A 21,282-nucleotide genomic window follows, 5' to 3' on the forward strand; every position below is an offset into this window, starting at 1 on the left:
ATCCTCCAAAAAGAGGACTATCAAATACTCAAACTATGAATTATGTTTGCAGCACCTTTATTAATGAAAAACACTCTTAAGACCCTGTGACTTGATTATATTGTTTAGTGGCAGATAGTAACGCAATTTTAGTTTTAGTTATGAACTGTAATAATGGAATTCAAATACAATGTGTTGAGAGAGACTAAAACCATTACACACTTGGTTAATATGTCCTCAATCAAGAAATAACTTTTAGATTCTATCAGTGAAGTGTATACTTCATGATCCTGCCAGTTGTGGCTGTTTTGACAAGGATGATTCCATTTTCAGACCAGATTATAGGTGAAGGTTTATAGTCTGTGATGATCTATTTTCCATGTATGGAAGATAGGGATGTTTTTATGTTTGCTTATTGGTTCTGTAAGAAATCTCAATAAAGTCAGTGAAGAGTGACTTTTCCCTTTTATGCTTATAAAGAACAGTGTATATTTGTCCAGGATTGGAATTTACAGTAAGTTCCATGAGAGAGTGCATGTGTGTTCTTGTTCAATACTTTCAGTACCAAAATATAAAGAGGAAAGATTATGTTTCCTGAAATTTTCCCAGATTAGACATGCAGGAGGAGGAACATTCACTTCTGTGCCTTATGATTTCTTGTCTTTAGTTTCATGGAGTGGTCTTTACAAACACAGAGGTGATCTAGGGCACTTCAAGATTCTCTCTGCTTACTTTCCAGGTGGATATTTCCTTTGCCTGCTGTAAATGGCAGACTGAGCAGAACCTCTCTAAATCAGGTCCTATTTTTATTACATCTTGCAGAAATTATTCAAATATTCTAGCCTGTGGGAGTTCTTGTTTCTTATTTCCTGTGCACATACAGTCTTTACCCGATTTTCATCAGGAAAAAGATTATACACACACATATACATACTTCATTTGGGAGGCAGGGTATTACAAGTGTGGGATAAAATCACAATTTTAAAACAAAAATAAAGTATTCCCCTTTATTTAGGCTTCCTACACAATCACCATATTTTAGGAGAAAATGTGGGATCCTAGTTCCCCAACCAGGGATGGAGTCCACACTGCCTGCCTTGGAAGCATGGAGTCTTGACCACTGGACCACCAGGGAAGTCCCAGAAAAGTTAATTTCTATATACTTTCTCCAATAATCCAATAAAACTAAAACAAGTTACTGTCCATTTTCCTCTCCTAGATTCGAAAGTAAAACATGAAGTATAAGAGTTTTGCAGATATTCTGGACTCTGAAATATAAAGTATCCTGCAGATGGCTAACTCTCTAGGCTAAAATGTCACTTAGCTGCCCCATCCCCCATTTAAATTATATCCCCACATCAGTCTCTCCTACTACCTTTATCAATCAAGTAAGGCCATACCTGTAATTATGAAGTTTTTAATGCCCTGTCTCCTCCACTAATTGTAAACTTAAAAAAAAGTTTAACCATTATATACTCAGTGCCCATCATAGTACTTGGCACATAATAAACATATATTAAATTCATGATTAAATAAATAGCAAAATTAACAACAGGTGTTTTTTGTTTTTTGTTTTAATGAAGCTGGTTAAAGAAAAGAACCAAACTAATTGCACTATTCTGTGCTAGTGCAAGTACATTTTCACACAAATCTACAATTATAAATTCATTAAGAAATGTGCCTTCCTCCGGACCCATCACATTTGAATGCCTTGCTTTTTTGCTTTGTGGAGTCACAGTGAGCTGATTTCTTTCTTAAGCTCTAAACTAAGTGCAAGGCAGGTGTGGATATACCACCTAGGATGTTTTGGGATTCCAGCCTGGCCTTTAACAATGACTTGGGTATTTACACAACAATTTAAAAGACAATATAATGAGGTAGATGTTATACCTGGAGAAACTACAAGTGTTATAGTATTTTCACTAAAGCATTAATATTTTAAATGCTTTTTTTTGGTGTGTTTTTTTTTTTTGGCTGCACCATGTTGGGATCTTAGCTCCCTGACCAGGGATTTAATCCATGGCCCCTGCAGTGGAAGTGCAGAGTCTTAACCACTGGACCCCGGGGAAGTTGCTAGAGGACTATATTTTTAAGTAGAAAGGCACTACCCCTGGCAAACCAAGAGTTTGTCATCTCATTTATACAGACAAACCAACAGACTATATACACTAAATATTGAAAAATATATCTTGTTCACACTCAGGTCTCAGTCAACTAACAAATTTCTCTCTATAAGTTTATATTACAAAACCAAAGCTCTAGATGAAGATTTTCTAATAGCTTAATGATTAAAGAAATAAATTCACATAAGCTAGTCAAAATTGAGATTATGGAAACAATAACTATGACAGAATAAGTTACTGCTCTATTTAAGTTATATATAAAAGTTACCCTCTTATCTTGACCCAGATAGTGAATTCTCTGAGGAGGAAAGATAGTGTGAAGAAACACTGACTTTACCTAATCCCCAAGCCATCTTGTTCCAGTACAGGCAGAATCAAAATCAGCAAAAAGTGCCTACTTGCCTTGGCCTTGTGTTTGCTAAAGCCTGTTAGACTTTGCACACAGATCATCATTTGGCCTGCAATGCCCTAGTCTGGATCTCCCAGCTGAGCTTTTCCTTCATTGTAATTTCTGCTGTCAAGATTTAGCCACTGTCTCTTGACTAAACCCTCTAGAATCTAGACACTCCATGTGCCAAGGCACCCCCACACCATTTATGTCTGTTTCCATAAAAATGGATGAGTGTACACTTGTTTATATGTCTACTCTGTGTGTGTTCTTGGGCTCTTTCATGTGTCTGTCTGGCTGAATTGAGGGACTACAGAGTACTTCCTGAAGGCCAACCACAGCAGGAAGATTCAGCTCTGGTCTTGGACCACCAGGAGGATCCCACTGAGGACCTGCTATGTGGGGGAGGAAGCTGCACTGTCTCAGGGTTCCTTGGTAGCACTATGCAGCAAGGGAAGACTGAAGAAATTGCAGAGCCCTGAAACCACAGCTCAGACTGTTATAAGGCAGGGTTGAAATGTCATTTCAGTTTCTATAAATCACTGAGTCTATTTAACCATGTAAATGTGTTGCTGATAACTACAATGAAAAGAAGAGATGCCAGATAACTACAATGAAGAAATGCCACTGACATCTTTATGTCATAAAATATTTCCTTTTTAACTACTTTACTTTTCTGAGGTTTTAACAGAATAGAATAAAATGTTAGGGGAAAAAAAGTAGTTCACTAGATTGTGAGCTTCATGAAGACAGAGAACACTACATTTGGTGGAGGGAGGGGTATCTGTTGCTATTCTACAGTTGTTCATTATTTACAATCCCTGGGTCCTAACGCAGTGCTTGGCACATGAAAAGTATAAATTAATATTGATCAAGTGCTTACAAGCTCTAGAATCCTTTCTGAGATCTCGGGCAAAGTGATAAACAAGACAAAACTTTGCTTTCATTAAGCTTATATTCTGCTTGGTGGTAGAAAGCACAAAACAAACAGAAATAAATCAAGAATAAACTATCAGAAAGTAATATGTGCTATTAGAAAATGTTAGAGCAGCTAATTTAGTTTGAATGGATAGGATGGATCTTTTCTCCTAAATAACACCCATGAGAAAACATCACAGTACTTCTCAACTTTTCCAGCCACGAAAATCATTTGAGTAGTTAAGGAATCAGAGACTGATTTCACTGGGCTTAAGTGGTAGAGCCTGGGCACTGGGATTGCTTAAATGTTCCCAGCCAACTCAATGCTTGCCTGATGGATCAGATGGTAAAGAATCTGCTTGTAATGTGGGAGACCCATGTTTGATCTCTGGGTCAGGAAGATTCCCTGGAGGAGGAAAGGGCAAACCACTCAGATATTCCTGCCTGGGAAATCCTATGGACAGAAGACTCTGGTGGACTACAGAGTCCTTGGAGTCCTTGGAGTCACAAAGTTGGACACAACTGAGCAACTAACACACAGTAAGCCAACTCTTAATGGTGAGCCACAAACGAGAAGCACTGAAGAGGGAAGTGCATTCCAGCAAAGAAATAGCTAGTACAAAAGCTTCCCATAGGAGTTAAACTTGTGGTCAGAGCAATGATTAATAAACCCGTGATCTGATCACACAGATGACAGCCTTGTCTAACTCAATGAAACTAAGCCATGCCATGTGGGGCCGCCCAAGACGGACGGGTCATGGTGGAGAGGTCTGACACAATGTGGTCCACTGGAGAAGGGAATAGCAAACCACTTCAGTATTCTTGCCTTGAGAACCCCATGGACAGTATGAAAAGGCAAAATGATAGGATACTGAAAGAGGAACTCCCTGGCTCTGTAGGTGCCCAATATGCTACTGGAGATCAATGGAGAAATAACTCCAGAAAGAATGAAGCGATGGAGCCAAAGCAAAAACAATACTCAGCCGTGAATGTGACTGGTGATAGAAGCAAGGTCAGATGCTGTAAAGAGAAATTTGCATAGGAACCTGGAATGTCAGGTCTATGAATCAAGGCAAATTGGAAGCGGTCAAACAGGAGATGGCAAGAGTGAATGTCGATATTCTAGGAATCAGCAAACTAAAATGGACTGGAATGGGTGAATTTAACTCAGATGACCATTATATCTACTACTGTGGGAAGGAATCCCTTAGAAGAAATGGAGTAGCCATCATAGTCATCAAAAGAGTCCGAAATACAGTACTTGGATGCAATCTCAAAAACGACAGAATGATCTCTGTTCGTTTCAAAGGCAAACCATTCAATATCATGGTAATCCAAGCCTATGACCCAACTAGTAATGCTGAAGAAGCTGAAGTTGAACGGTTCTATGAAGACCTATAAGACCTTTTAGAGCTAACACCCCAAAAAGATGTCCTTTTCATTATAGGGGACTGGAATGCAAAAGTAGGAAGTCAAGAAACACCTGGAGTAACAGGCAAATTTGGCCTTGGAATATGGAATAAAGCAGGGCAAAGGCTAATAGTTTTGCCAAGAGAACGCACTGGTCATAATAAACACTCTCTTCCAACAACACAAGAGAAGACTCTACACATGGACATCACCAGATGGTCAACACCGAAATCAGATTGATTCTATTCTTTGCAGCCAAAGATGGAGAAGCTCTATACAGGCAGAAAAAACAAGACCAGGAGTGGACTGTGGCTCAGATCATGAACTCCTTATTGCCAGATTCAACTTAAATTGAAGAAAGTAGGGAAAACCACTAGACCATTCAGGTATGACCTAAATCAAATCCTTTATGATTATACAGTGGAAGTGAGAAATAGATTTAAGGGACTAGATCTGATAAAGTGCCTGATGAACTATGGACTGAGGTTCGTGACATTGTACAGGAGACAGGGATCAAGACCATCCCCATGGAAAAGAAATGCAAAAAAGCAAAATGGCTGTCTGAGGAGACCTTACAAATAGCTGTGAAAAGAAAAGAAGCAAAAAGCAAAGGAGAAAAGGAAAGATATAAACATCTCAATGCAGAGTCCCAAAGAATAGCAAGGAGAGATCAGAAAGCCTTCCTCAGCAATCAATGCAAAGAAATAGAGGAAAACAACAGAATGGGAAAGACTAGAGATCTCTTCAAGAAAATTAGAAGCTTTTAAGTTTAATTATGTCCCATTTGTTTATTTTTGCTTTTATTTCCAATATTCTGGGAGGTGGGTCATAGAGGATCCTGCTGTGATGTATGTCAGAGAGTGTTTTGCCTATGTTCTCCTCTAGGAGTTTTATAGTTTCTGGTCTTATGCTTAGATCTTTAATCCATTTTGAGTTTTGTTTTTTTTTTAATTTTATTTTATTTTTAAACTTTACATAATTGTATTAGTTTTGCCAAACATCAAAATGAATGTATACCTGTGGCAGATTCATTTTGAGTTTATTTTTGTGTATGGTGTTAGAAAGTGTTCTAGTTTCATTCTTTACAAGTGGTTGACCAGTTTTCCCAGCACCACTTGTTAAAGAGATTGTCTTTAATCCATTGTATATTCTTGCCTCCTTTGTCAAGGATAAGGTGTCCATATGTGCATGGATTTATCTCTGGGCTTTCTATTTTGTTCCATTGATCTATATTTCTGTCTTTGTGCCAGTACCATACTGTCTTGATGACTGTGGCTTTGTAGTAGAGCCTGAAGTCAGGCAGGTTGATTCCTTCAGCTCCATTTTTCTTTCTCAAGATTGCTTTGGCTATTTGAGGTTTTTTGTATTTCCATACAAATTATGAAATTATTTGTTCTAGCTCTGTGAAGAATACCGCTGGTAGCTTGATAGGTATTGCATTGAATCTATAAATTGCTTTGGATAGTATACTCATTTTCGCTATATTGATTCTTCCAATCCATGAACATGGTATATTTCTCCATCTATTAGTGTCCTCTTTGATTTCTTTCACCAGTGTTTTATAGTTTTCTATATATAGGTCTTTAGTTGCTTTACATAGATATATTCCTAAGTATTTTATTCTTTTCATTGCAATGGTGAATGGAATTGTTTCCTTAATTTCTCTTTCTATTTTCTCATTATTAGTGTATAGGAATGCAAGATTTTTCTGTGTGTTGATTTTATATCCTGCAACTTTACTATATTCATTGATTAGTTCTAGTAATTTTCTGGTGGAGTCTTTAGGGTTTTCTATGTAGAGGATCATGTCATCCTTCAGAATGGGAGAAAATAATAGCAAATGAAGCAACTGACAAACAACTGATCTCAAAAATATACAAGCAACTCCTACAGCTCAACTCCAGAAAAATAAATGACCCAATCAAAAAATGGGCCAAAGAACTAAACAGACATTTCTCCAAATAAGACGTACAGATGGCTAACAAACACATGAAAAGTTGCTCAACATCACTCACTATCAGAGAAATGCAAATCAAAACCACTATGAGGTACCATTTCACACCAGTCAGAATGGCTGTGATCCAAAAGTCTACAAGCAATAAATGCTGGAGAGGGTGTGGAGAAAAGGGAACCCTCTTACACTGTTGGTGGGAATGCAAACTAGTACAGCCACCATGGAGAACAGTGTGGAGATTCCTTAAAAAACTGGAAATAGAACTGCCTTATGATCCAGCAACCCCACTGCTGGGCATACACACTGAGGAAACCAGAATTGAAAGAGACACGTGTACCCCAATGTTCAGCGCAGCACTGTTTATAATAGTCAGGACATGGAAGCAACCTAGATGTCCATCAGCAGATGAATGGATAAGAAAGCTGTGGTACATATACATAATGGAGTATTACTCAGCCATTAAAAAGAATACATTTGAATCAGTTCTAATGATGTGGATGAAACTGGAGCCTATTATACAGAGTGAAGTAAGCCAGAAAGAAAAACACCAATACAGTATACTAACGCATATATATGGAATTTAGAAAGATGGTAACAGTAACCCTGTATACGAGACAGCAAAAGAGACACAGATGTATAGAACAGTCTTTTGGACTCTATGGGAGAGGGAGAGGGAGAGGGTGGGATGATTTGGGAGAATGGCATTGAAACATGTATAATATCATATATGAAACGAGTCGCCAGTCCAGGTTCGATGCATGATACTGGATGCTTGGGGCTGGTGCACTGGGACGACCCAGAGGGATGTTATGGGGAGCGGGGAGGGAGGAGGGCTCAGGATGGGGAACATGTGTATACCTGTGGCTGATTCATTTTGATATATGGCAAAACCAACACAATATTGTAAAGTTAAAAAAGAAAAGAAAAGAAAATTAGAGACACCAAGGGAATATTTCATGCAAAGATGGACTTGATAAAGGACAGAAATGATATGGACCTAACAAAAGCAGAAGATATTAAGAAGAGGTGTCAAGAACACACAGAATAACTGTACAAAAAAGAGCTTCATGGCTCAGATAATCACGATGGTGTGATCGCTCACCTAGAGCCAGACATCCTGGAATGTGAAGTCAGGTGGGCCTTAGAAAGCATCACTACAAACAAAGCTAGTGGAGTTGATGTAAATCCAGTGGAGCTATTTCAAATCCTAAAACATGATGCTCTGAAAGTGCTGCACTCAATATGTCAGCAAATTTGGAAAACTCAACAGTGGCCACAGGACTGGAAAAGGGCAGTTTTCATTCCAATTGCAAAGAAAGGAAATGCCAAAGAATGCTCAAACTACCACACAATTGCACTCATCTCACACACTAGTAAAGTAATGCTCAAAATTCTCCAAGCCAGGCTTCAGCAGTACGTGAACCATGAACTTGCAGATGTTCAAGCTAGTTTTAGAAAAGGCAGAGTAATCAGAGATCAAATTGCCAACATCCACTGGATCATGACAAAAGCAAGAGAGTTCCAGAAAAACATCTATTTCTGCTTTATTGACTACGCCAAAGCCTTTGACTGTGTGGATCACGATAAACTGTGGAAAATTCTTCAAGAGATGGGAATGCCAGACCACCTGACCTGCCTCTTGAGAAACCTGTATGCAGGTCAGGAAGCAACAGTTAGAACTGAACATGGAACAACAGACTGGTTCCAAATAGGGAAAGGAGTATGTCAAGGCTGTAAATTGTCATCCTGCTTATTTAACTTATATGCAGAGTACATCATGAAAAACGCTGGGCTGGAAGAAGCATAAGCTGGAATCAAGCTTGCCGGGAGAGATATCAATAACCTTAGATACACAGATGACACCATCCTTATGGCAGAAAGTGAAGAAGAACTAAAGAGGGTTCAGGATGGGGAACACATGTATACCTGTGGTGGATTCATTTTGATATTTGGCAAAACTAATACAATTATGTAAAGTTTAAAAATAAAATAAAATTGAAGAACAAAAAAATAAATTAAATTAAATTAAATTAAATTTAAAAAAAAAAAACCCAAAAAAAATAAATAAAATAAAGAGCCTCTTGATGAAAGTGAAAGAGGAGAGTGAAAAAGTTGGCTTAAAGCTCAACATTCAGAAAACTAAGATCATGGCATCTGGTCTCTTCACTTCATGGCAAATAGATGGAGAAACAGTGGAAACAGTGGCAGACTTTATTTTGGGGGGGCTTTGAAAACACGGCTGATGGTGACTGCAGCCATGAAATTAAAAGACGTTTACTTCTTGGAAGGAAAGTTATGACCAACCTAGACAGTATATTAAAAAGCAGAGACATTACTTTGCCTACAAATGTCTGTCTAGTCAAGGCTATGGTTTTTCCAGTAGTCATGTATGGATGTGAGAGTCAGACTACAAAGAAAGCTGAGCACTAAAGAATTGATGCTTTTGAACTGTGGTGTTGAGAAGACTCTTGAGAGTCCCTTGGACTGCAAGGAGATCCAACCAGTCCATCCTAAAGGAGATCAGTCCTCGGTGTTCATGGAAGGACTGATGTTGAACTGAAACTCCAATATTTTGGCCACCTGATGCGAAAAAGTGACTCATTTGAAAAGACCCTGATGCTGGGAAAGATTGAAGGCAGGAGCAGAAGGGGATGACACAAGATGAGATGATTGGATGAGATCACCGACTCAATGGATATGAGTTTGAGTAATCTCTGAGAGTTGGTGATGGACAGGGAGGCCTTGCGTGCTGCAGTCCATGGAGTCACAAAGAGTTGGACATGACTGAGAAACTCAACTGGGCTGAACTGAACTCTTCAGAGGAGTATATCAAAATAGAGTGTCTCAACAGATCGGTTAACAATGACCAGAAAACAATCCAAATTTACTCAATATACACCCCCTCCTCCTACAAATTTTCCCCCCCTCAGGAAAATATAACATTTTTAAGAGAAAAACAAGCAATGAAAATGTCCCAGATATTAGAACCAACATTCTGAGATGTTTCCACTCAATCTTCTTTCCTCTCTCCTTCATTCAGAGTAGATGTGCATGAGTTTGGAAAGCCCTCCCAGCTTTATTCTCTCACAGGTGTTTCCTCTGCTAGAAACCTCATAAATTCAATCTTATTTTGGTGTCTGCTTCTCTGGGGACCCAGCAATACACCTGGTCTGAGAAATATAAACATCTGAACCAATGCCCTAGTAATGATTCCCAAAATTTGATGGTCTTGACAACTGTAGTTATAAACAGAATGTAGACTGCTAGGCCCCACCCAAGACATTTTGACATTGAATTTGTCTGTCCAATAAGTTTCCCAGTGATCTTGATCCTACTAGGGTCACACTTTGAGAATCACTAGACTGAGTTTCACTCTCCTTGGCCCCAGGGCAATGAGATGATCAGGGAGCTCACCAACCATATTTCCAAATGTGATTGTATGGTTTCCAAACTAGGTCTGGAAGAAATCTGATGTTTCAGAATCTGCTATAAAAGGAAAGATGAAGCTTAGGAGGGCGGGGTCTAGCTCTCTCCCCTGCATCAACCAAACCAGCTCTTAAAATCAGTTTTCTGTATCGATATTTCATTAAACAAAAGAGTAAAAGGATGAGAAATATATTTGAAAACAATGGCTCTAAGTAAACTCAGCGAAGCCTTTGCATTTAAAATGAGGAAAACACTGACATCTCCTTCCTCCTGGTCAAGCTCACTATCTGGACAAAACTCCCCAGTAGCTATTTTGAACAGCTTCCTCCTACAAAGCACAAGCTAGAATCAAGATTGCCAGGAGAAATAGCAATAACCTCAGATATGCAGATGACACCACCCTTATGGCAGAAAGTGAAGAAGAACTAAAGAGCCTCTTGAAGAAAGTGAAAGAGGAGAGTAAAACAGTTGGCTTAAATCTCAGCATTCAAAAAACTAAGATCATGGCATCCAGCCCCATCACTTCATGGCAAATAGATGGGGAAACAATGGAAACAGAGACTTTATTTTGGGGGGCTTCAAAATCACTTTATTTTGGGACTTCCCTGGTGGCTCAGATGGTAAAGCATCTGCCTGAAGTGCAGGAGACCCAGGTTCGATCCCTGGGTTGGGAAGATCCCCTGGAAAAGGAAATGGCAACCCACTCCAGTATCCTTGCCTGGAAAATTCCATGGACTGAGGAGCCTGGTAGGCTGCAGTCCCTGGGGTTGCAAAAGAGTCGGACACAACTGAGCGACTTCACTTCAAAATCACTGCTGATGGTGACTGCAGCCATGAAATTAAAAGAAGCTTGCTCCTTGGAAGAAAAGCTATGACCAACCTAGACAGCATATTAAAAAGCAGAGACATTACTTTGCCAACAAAGGTCCGTCTAGTCAAGGCTATGGTTTTTCCAGTGGTCATGTATGGATGTGAGAGTTGGACTATAAAGAAAGCTGAGCATCGAAGAATTGATGCTTTTGAACTGTGGTGTTGGAAAAGACTTTTGAGAGTCTCTTGGACTGCAAGGAGATCAAACCAGTCAATCTTAAAGGAGAGTCCTGAATATTCATTGGAAGGACTGATGCTGAAGCTGAAGCTCCAATAATTTGGGCACCTGATGGAAGAACTGACTCTTTGGAAAAGAACCTGATGCTGGGAAAGATTAAAGGCAGGAGGAGAAGAGGACAACAGAGGATGAGATGGTTGGATGGTATCATTGACTCAATGACTATGAGTTTGAGCAGACTCCAGGAGTTGTTGATGGACAGGGAGGCCTGGCATGCTGCAGTCCATGGGGTTGCAAAGAGTCAGACAAGACTGAGCAACAAACTGAACTGATGACCTCATTCCAACATTCGAATTGTAGGTCTGCAATAATACTCAGACCTCTAAAAGCCTTCTGATTTTCCTGATCCGCATGTTTTCTGCTCTCAATGGATTGGAAGTAGCTATCTCAAAAGCTTTTAATCATATCTGAGAAGCATTTTTCTCTGGTGAGGGCATACCCCTTTTTCTAACTTCTTTCTCTCTTCCCTTTTCAAAACCTGCCACTCTTATTTGACAGCTGCAAGACAGAAGACAAAATAGAGTTAATAACCAAAAGCTGCTAACATTCAATCTTCAAACTACTGCTCTACCAACAGATGAACACTTTTCATTAATTTCACTTTCTTAAAAACACATTCCTTTTCTGCCATTAGAGCTGAATTGCTCAAAAAGCTAGATGAACTTCATGATCCTTATTTTTTATCTTTTTGCAAATAAAAGGGCCCATCTCTTACTGTTCAGTACTAACACAAAATGCCCGATACAAGTAACAGTGAATTATAAAAGCTGATTATTCAGCAATACTGTCTAATTTTCACAACCAAAGACAAGCATTACACATGACATAACTATTCGGGTACACATGATTCAATCTGAAGAAACCTAAGAGATTTTTCTTTTTTTCAAAAACTTTATTTAAAAAGGAGTAGCTTCCTGGGTGCTATATCTTTTTTTTTAATCAATTAATTTTTTTAATTGAAAGATAATTGCTTTATAGAATTTTATTGATTTGAAAACAGATAAAGAGATTTTTTATTTTCTCTTCCGCTTTACCATTCTATATAGGCCCACTTAAAGAACTGATAGGATGTCTGAGATTAAAAGAAGGGGATAAATGGAGTTGAAGTATATGTTTGATATTGATTAGAAATTCTAACAAAGAATTTCGTGGAAAGAAGCAACTAGACAACTTCTCGTTTTGAACCAGCTAGTAACTCAAATGTCATCTATCCTCTCTTCTCTGTGATTCTTGGATAATTAAAAGCTATCTTCCAGGGGTTAGAATATGGAACTCATCCCCATTTTAAAAATATTGATGGTAAGAAGTTAACTAAGATAAGTTAAAAACAGAAATAAAAGGCAACAATAACAAAAACTGAGGGAGACTTAGTCCCCTTCTTTCAACAGTATAACAGTTTAAACATTTTTCACATCGGTGGCCATGAATTTGAACAAAACATGTGAGGCACACAATCCAAAGAATTATTCTCAAACTTCTGAAATTTCTCCCAACTCCTCCCCCCACCACAACTACCAACCACTCCCCTATCTTGTTGAAGTATAAGACATACTGAAAACAAAAATGCTTAATGAGATAAGGATGAATATAATGGGGGTTGGGCGATCTTGAATATTGATTCCAATGATTGGGTTTCAATTTCAGATTCAGCCACTTAATAAACCTTGGGCAAGACATGGACTCTGTGTTTCAGTTTCTATGTCTGTCCATAGAGTAGGACAACCTAATTCCCCAAGACTGTTGTGAGGATTCAGTGGCAAGGTGTCCACATGAGCAATTCTAGGAGTTATTTGTAATACTAGGTGCTCAATCAGTTCAGTTCAGTCACTCAGTCGTGTCCGACTCTTTGTGACCCCATGAATCTCAGCACGCTGGGCCTCCTGTCCATCACCATCTCCCAGAGTTCACTCAGACTCACGTCCATCAAGCTCAATAAGTGTCAGTTAATTGAAAGTAAAAACTGATTCAACTATAATCTGTGGGGAGATTGAATTAATAGGATCTCTTTCAAGGTGACATACTTGTTCAGAAACATAATTAGGAATAAAAGTTAAAGGGGTTTTAAATTATTCAGAAGTTCATCCTATAATTTTATTTTCTATATTACAGAACTAAGGATAAAGAAAGATTAATGAATGAATAAATAAACATAACACAATGTAAAGAGTGCTCATAGCCACAAATGTACAAAGAGTTGCTAGGGTGTATATAGAGGACAAGCTGCTGGGGGAGAGGGGAGGTTTACCTGTCTAGAGAAGGGTTTACTTGGCACAGAGACTCACAGAAGACTTGAGCCTTGGTTTTCAGTGTGAGTTCATCAGAAAGACGTGGTAAGAGGAGTGGGGGGGCGGGGGAGTGGCGGGGGTGGTGGTGGGGAGCAGTGAGTATACCACATAGAAATCATATGTTCACATAACATGATTTCAGAATTATATAATTTCATAAATTCACCATGAAAAACAAGAAGGAAGTCTCATATGTGGATAACACACGCCCATTTATAACATGCAATTTTAAGTGGAGAAAAGTAAGAAAAATTAGAATTATAAACCTCTCAGATCACACTCTCCAGGGAAAAAAGCACCAGGAATTCAATGGCCTGGTTCTAGTCAAGCCCTACCAGCCATTACCTGTGTGATCTGGAGTAAATCTCTTCAAATTCTGAGCCTCAGGGCTCTCATCTCTGAAAACCAAGGGTTGGCTTAACAGATCATGAAAGTTATCTATCATCTCTATAAACCCTAGGATATAATGAAAATTGAAGCTCCGTTTTTACATACCTATTAATAAAAGCAAATCAGGAAAACATTTAGCTCTTATTTAAAAAGAAAAAACACTATTTTGAAAACTCACTTTACAGTACAGAAAAATTATATATACATAAATTTTATGTGTGTGTGTCACAGCTTATTACTTAGGGGGAAAATAGACTGGATTAAGTCACACCTGGTTAAGGTGGAAGGGGTGGGTGAGAGAGGGGAGGAAAGGAATTTGAAATGTCTGCAGAGCTCATTAGTGCCCTGATACCAAATGATTCAAGGACATCTTTGGCTTTGATTCAAACAGTTGTTCTGTTCCGAGTAACATGAAGACAATCTAAAGATCCACAGCTGGACTCTGGAAAAACTTGTATGATTTTTCTGTAATAAAAGTAACAAATTTTCTGTGTAGGTTGCATGACACAGGATCATTTCAGAATGAATCCTGTCAAAGCCCTGGGCCCAGAGGACCTGCTTTTATGCAATTTTGGTAAAAGATATGATTTGTTTTTAAGTTGCTCTGGTATTAAGAAAGGCTGAGCAAGCAGTTTTGAGAGGTCACAGCTCAAGTTAAAATAAAGAAAGTGAACATTTGTGCTCACACATTGAGATGCATTTTTGTGAGTGTAATCTCCCTCAGTCCAGGGGTTTCTCAGCCAACTCTCCAAACAATGCATATCTCAAGATGAATCACTTATCCACATGACTTAAATTCTATCTCCTCTTGTTTCACAGAAGTCTGATGCCACAACGGATGCTGCTAATGACACCTTTGATTTAGAAATAAGGGGACATGCCAGGTCTTTCTCAGACATACCCTTTGTTCTTCATTAATCACAGCATCACTGAAATCCAAAGCCATCAGGGACCTCACACATCATCAATATTCTTAAGAAAGAGTTAATAGTTTAAACACTACAGTAATATAATGAGAATAAAATCATAAATTTCTTCCAGAAGTGTTAAGGTTTTTTTTCCCAGATGCCTTTTTTCCACTGCTACTCTTTAAAGATAATCCCCATTAAGTTTAAGCACAGATTAATTCAATAAATAATTTCCGCTACTTCCTCGTGATCTTCAAGGATTGTAGTAACACAAATGTATCTGTGATCCTTACAAGCCCTTCACCCCAAATCCTCATCTTCCCTTCACTGACCCCTACAAAACTCTTCAGAATCATCTGACCACTGATGGATGAATGGACCCCAAACCATCTGAGAGCCAGAGATCTCCAAATATTTCTAGGAATGAATTTACTTATTTTCAAATATAGACCATAAACCTTATGGATTTTTCCCTTGGGTTGACAAAAGAAATATTTTTGCTGCTGTCCAACCAATAAATTTTCTGTACCCCTGACACACACCTGAATTTTTAGAGGCAATCTTCTAAACTAAAATTTACACACACAGTGTAAATTTTCGGAAGCTTTCCTCCTGGAAAGCCAATTTCTCATACACCTTGTAACAAACACTGACCACATCCTAACCAAAGCTAAGTAGTGTGTAATGCTAAGCAGACCTGGGCCTGCAGGAAATAAGATGCCACATTCAGGACAGCTGTCAGCACTTGTCCAGCACTGGCCTTCCACTCATCTCTCCCCTGCAATTAGCCAGGAGGGAGGTTTGGAGGTAAGTGGACAACTTCTGATCCCCAAATAAGAAAGAATGTCACTTGATGGCTGTTTTGCAAATACCTTGCTGAGGTTGACCACCGTCTGACTATTTTATTTCTACCTGAGTGTTGCTTACTAACTCTTTTCTCCTAAGACAGTTGAAGACCATCTTACACATTCCTACATAATCCCAGAGCATTCTAGAGTACCACAAATTCACACTTTATTTTTAAGAAACAGGCCTGACAAAAGCTTTTCTGAAGACAGAAAAGCAGCTAGATGATGACTTCTGGGGCGGTTAGCAAAGGCTCAAATCCAGATTCAAGCCAGTGGATTTTATTCACTTATGCATTCATTCAATAAACATCTTTCTGATCATCTGATTTGCCCAAAGTACTGTGGCACGTGCAGCAGTTGATATCAGAATAGAAGAAACAGCTTCTCCCCTCAGTTAATAGCTGTGTGTCCATGTACAACTGGACACTCCTGTGTGCAGCAAGTTTAGAGTACAGATTTTTGGAATAGAAAAATACGTACATGCATTTAGAAAATGCAGAAATCATTAGGCATGGAGCTCAAAACTGTAATTTTCACTGGAATTCACATTTTCATACAATGTATTTTATACTCAGCAGAAGAAAAATGTAATAGATGATTTATAATTAAATATTGATCCTCTTTTAGACAAGGATCCTCAACACTTTTTTTAGTTTCTTTTAGTAAATATTAATGCATTGAGAGTACGATTATTTAAAGACATAGTTAACACTTCAAGATAGTTAAGACGTGGCATGCTTAACTATGGAAAGCACAACAAATGTAATTAATTTTTAAAGATCATTTAGAAAATCACTGTAAATCAAATTACTGACTAAAAGGGCACTGATGTGATGTTTTGGTCACTAGTCAGCTTTTATACAGGAGGAAACTGAGGTCCAGAAGGAAATGGGTCCGTGTATAAAAATGTATAGAGTTTGCCCAGAGGAGGCAGTTTATACTCCAAATTCATAGTTTGTTTGTTTTTTTACCCTTAAATTCAACATAATTCTAATTAGTCTGGTTATCTGATTCTTCAACCAACAGAAAGCACATTAGAAAGAAAAGAAGATCAAGTTACCAGAATCAGAGCAATAACTGCTGCCAAGTCAAAGAAGGAACAACAACGAAGAAAGACAAGGAAATGACGTCAGAACATCACAAAATAAAGACATCACACACATCACAAAATGTACAGCAGACTCGTGACATCAAATTAAGGACAATAACTACACGCACATTAAGAGCCCCTCACATTTATTACTTTATCACTTTCAGTCTCTTGTTTCATTCTCCCCGTCCTTCACTAAGTTCCAATCATTTTGCAAACTTGTCAAGGTCTTTCCCACCCAAGGGCTTCACTCATGCTGTTCTCTCTGCTTAGAAATCTTTTTGCCCCATTAGTCACATGGTTACATCTTTTTTCCTAAAGCCTGAATTTATACAAGAACTGTTACAGAAAATATTTGTTGAATAAATAGATGAAAAAATAAGTATCAATCTTCTTAACCCCGTGTTTTTCAGAAAAAAACTCTTTCGTATGTTCCATTTAAACAACAGTGAACTAAATACACTATGTCCACCAAAAATGTTTGCAATGAATCAGTCTTACAAATAAAAGCAGTAGCAACTCCAGGTAACTAGGAAAATTCTTATTTTATGACATGTAATATAATCACCACTGAGCCACTATAGTAAGCCCCCTACATACAAATGAGCTCTGCTCTGAGAGTGGGTTCAAGTCCAATTTGTTTATAAGTCTCAAAGTTAGCTGAGGTATCCAAATAACACAATCAGCTATATAGTACTGTACTATAACAGGTTTATAATACTTTACACAACAAATAATACATAAAGAACACACAAACAATTTTTTTAATTAACCTTACAATACAGTACCTTGAAAAGTACAGTAGTACAGTACAACAGCTGGCATACAGGGGCCGGAATCAAGTGAAGAGGCAAGAAGAGTTACTGACTGGAGGAGGAAGACGAGGTGGGAAATGATAGAGCTGAAGGCTCATCAACAACTGGAGATGGAGAGCAAGCTGCAATTTCACTCAAATATGATGTTGATGGCATGTACATTCGCATCTTTGAAAGTTTGCAATTGCAACTTGGATGTTTGTATGTAGAAGACTTACTGTATTCCAGTGGAGCCATTTCTCTAAAGACCTACACTTTCCTTACTATACAAGCCAGATTTGGTAACAGTGTAGTGATGAAGCTTTCATTTTTATGAGAGCAAGCTACATGTCATCAACTCTGGATATCATACATCACATTTCAGTTGGAGAATAACTACATACATTTCTGCCTATTAATTTTTCCAAATAATTCAACGAAAAACAATATTAACCTTATCATTTAGGTTGTGATTAAAAGTTTACTAAGATTAAAAGCGAAGTGAAAAACTTTTTAATGCCACTTTCTGTTCGGAATAGATCGCAGGTCAAAAGGATCAGATGGTCTGATTGTTTTTAATAATATAACTCTAAACTATCAATGAATTAATTCAAGGTTTACTTTTCAATGATCCTTTCACACTCAGATAATTGAGGTCTTACAAGAGATTCAAACGCACATTTGTATCTTCTCAGTGACCAGTTAGTCCAAGTTGCTCAGTTCAAAAGTGTAAGGAAGATTCTTCCCTGCCCCAGCTGTGCCAATTCAACCCAGAATGGGAAACATCAAGTTCTGACACCCTTACAGGCAACCAAGATTTTGTGATGGAAATGAAGCTGACAGTTCTGTCAGAGATGTGAGAATCCAAATCAGATCCAGCTCATTCCTGCAGAGATGAGCTGGCTCTAAGGAGCCAGAGATAATAAAAGCAAGTTTAGTGGGTAAAATGAACAAGTGTAAGTCAAAGACACATGGGAAGAGATATTGAGCCAAAGGCTGATTTTTCACACGTAACTGATCAGGCGAATGGTGACTTTGCCAAAGGTTCTTCAACCACTGGAGGAAAATGAGATATAGGTATCCCTTTAGGATTCTATTGACTTCCTGGTGGCTCAGATGGTAAAGCGTCTGCCTACAATGCAGGAGACCTGGGTCCAATCCCTGAGTCGGGAAGATCCTCTGGAGAAGGAAATGGCAACCGACTCCAGTATTCTTGCCTGGAAAATCCCATGGATGGAGGAGCCTAGTAGGTTAGTCCATGGGGTCACATAGAGTCAGACACGACTGAGCGACTTCACTTTCACTTTCACTTTAGGATTCTGCAGCTCCTTTCAGTGTAAACTTCCTGCCCTCTACATCTCATCTCCCTTACTTGGCATTTCAGGTAATGGAGTTACATGTGCCTGGTAGTATAAATGTTCCACGATGATTTTCAGGATCCAAAGTCCTATTCCTTCCACACATTAAACACTCGGTTTTTTAAAAGTCATCTTGGCCAATATGTATATCCCCTTCAATCTTTTAAACATCCTTCAAGATAGTTGCTATTATTTATGTTGTGCAGATAAGAACTAAGGATCATAGAGAAAAGTTAACTTACTCAAGATCACACAGCTAGTAAGTCACAGAGCCAGGATTTAAACCCACATCCTTCAGAATTACACTACTATCTTCCCTTCTACTGTTGCTGATAGAATTCCCTCACTGAGGAATTTAAGGGTTTTCTGCCAAAGGAAGACACTTTCATTTTAGAAAATGTAAATGAAAGAAAATCTCCATATATGTATATAAAACACTTTTGTAATCCTTTTCTTTTTAATATTTATTTATTTACTTGGCTGTGTCAGGTCTTTAGTTGCTATATGCAGGACCTTTAGTTGTGGAATTTAGGATCTAGTTCCCTGACCAGGCATGGAACCTGAGCCCCCTGCATTAGGAGCACAGAGTCTTAGCCACTGGACCACCAGGAAGTCCCAAGAGATTTTTAAGGTAGAGAGAATACTTTCTAAGAAACTTTACAGATTTCTAGTTTGGGGTTTTGCATTTGCTTTTGTCCCTGGTCTAGAGGTATTTGTGCATGTGTGTATGTGTGTATAAGACTGATAAGATAAATAAATATATTTACTGATAGATAAGTAGTCTTATTACCTGTATGCTTACTTTGTACTCAGATGACTAATTTAAAAATGAAGAAATGTGGTCCAACATCACAAAATAGTCATTTCATTAACTTTCCACTAAATTAAATGCTTGTTTGTCCATTATATCCGGAGAGATGTGAGCTTTCTGCCTAGTGAAAAAGAATAAATGCAGATTTTAAGGTCCTGCCTCACCACGTAGCCGCTCTCAGAGACTGCGTCATCATCATTTGCGATGTGGGAATCTCTAAAACATCTACTTCAGAAGGTTATATCCAGGCTCAAATGAAATCATTTGTGTGAAGACTTTTGGTAAATGACAAAGTCCAATAGGCCCTCATATGAGAAAGCGTCTTATCTAGTTCAAAACCTATCTTTTGAAACTACCCTAAGAGATTCCTCTTAGCAAAAGTCTCTGTACCTTCAAAAGGTTGTGTTGCTGCTGAATTTTATATTTAATACTTTCAATTTGGGGATATCTTTTCCCCAGGAGTTACCACAATTCTAATTTGAGCATGCATATAATTTGAAGAAGCCTGCTTGCAGTTGCGGTGGCTTCCGTGCTACTGCTCGAGGGTGAGAGGCTACCTTGTGATGCACAGTAAATCCGCTATGTAGGGACCTTCAGGTTGAGAACTGTCAAAGACGTGAGCATGCACTGTATGTCCAATCATGTAAGTCACTTCATGCGTCTGGAGTTTTCTGTAAAAGTTGGGTACCTAGGCTAACTTTGTTGGATTTAGGAATAAACTGGACTTATGAACTTGCTCTCAGAATGGAACTCACTCATATGTAGGAAGGCTTTACTGTATTAGAATGTTGGCCAAGAAGGAAGACAGTGCAAGAATAACTTTGAAAGCAAGACAGATAAACTGGATTCATGTTCCCTGAGTTGCTTCCTTCAAGGTTCTCATATTAAGATCAGTTGGACAAAAGGCAGAAGGACTAAGAGGAGGAAGTATGATATCCATATTTAAATGCTCAGAGTGAGAGAGGAAAACCCTATTCATGTTGCATTAATATTTTCAGTAACTGTTCAGATAATATCTAGGCCTGTAATGATTACAGTGTGGTTAGGAAATGAGCAGTAATGAACAGTGTTGAATCATTTCATCTTCTAAGAAAGAAATCAAGAACAAAGTCTAATGATTATCCCCAGCAAGTAAAATATTGCAGACCACAAAACGGTTTGCCATTCTAATCCATTTCAAGCATAAACAAACACATACTTGCATGTATACACACATACCCCTACACGGAAACCATTGTCAAAAGCTGAAAGAGTTAATTTAGGCCTTGGAGACAACTTGCTTTAAGCACTGGTTCAAAAGCTCTTAAATAGCAGAAAAATCAATACACTTTTATCAGACTTCAGTGTTTATAGAAGCAATACAAAACAGGATTTTGTTAAATGTATATATTACGCCAGATCAAACTGTAAGTTAAAACATCTGTGTCCAAGTTAATCTCAGATACAGCATGGAGATTATTTGAATTGTGTGTTTCCTTTTGTGACCTTTTAA

The 21,282-nt window shown here is 38.3% G+C and overlaps 1 protein-coding gene and 1 non-coding gene across 8 annotated transcripts in view; one reads left to right on the forward strand and one right to left on the reverse strand.

Moving 5' to 3' along the window:
* Positions 1–21,282, reverse strand: part of SUGCT (succinyl-CoA:glutarate-CoA transferase) — a 763,763-nt gene that overhangs the window by 314,473 nt on the left and 428,008 nt on the right. The gene's annotated exons all lie outside the window — the stretch shown is intronic.
* TRNAF-GAA lies at positions 10,801–10,872 on the forward strand. Its single transcript has one exon. It is a non-coding gene; the product is annotated as a tRNA-Phe (tRNA).

Source organism: Bubalus bubalis, chromosome 8, assembly GCF_019923935.1.
Source record: "Bubalus bubalis isolate 160015118507 breed Murrah chromosome 8, NDDB_SH_1, whole genome shotgun sequence".
NCBI classification, from domain to species: Eukaryota; Metazoa; Chordata; class Mammalia; order Artiodactyla; family Bovidae; genus Bubalus; species Bubalus bubalis.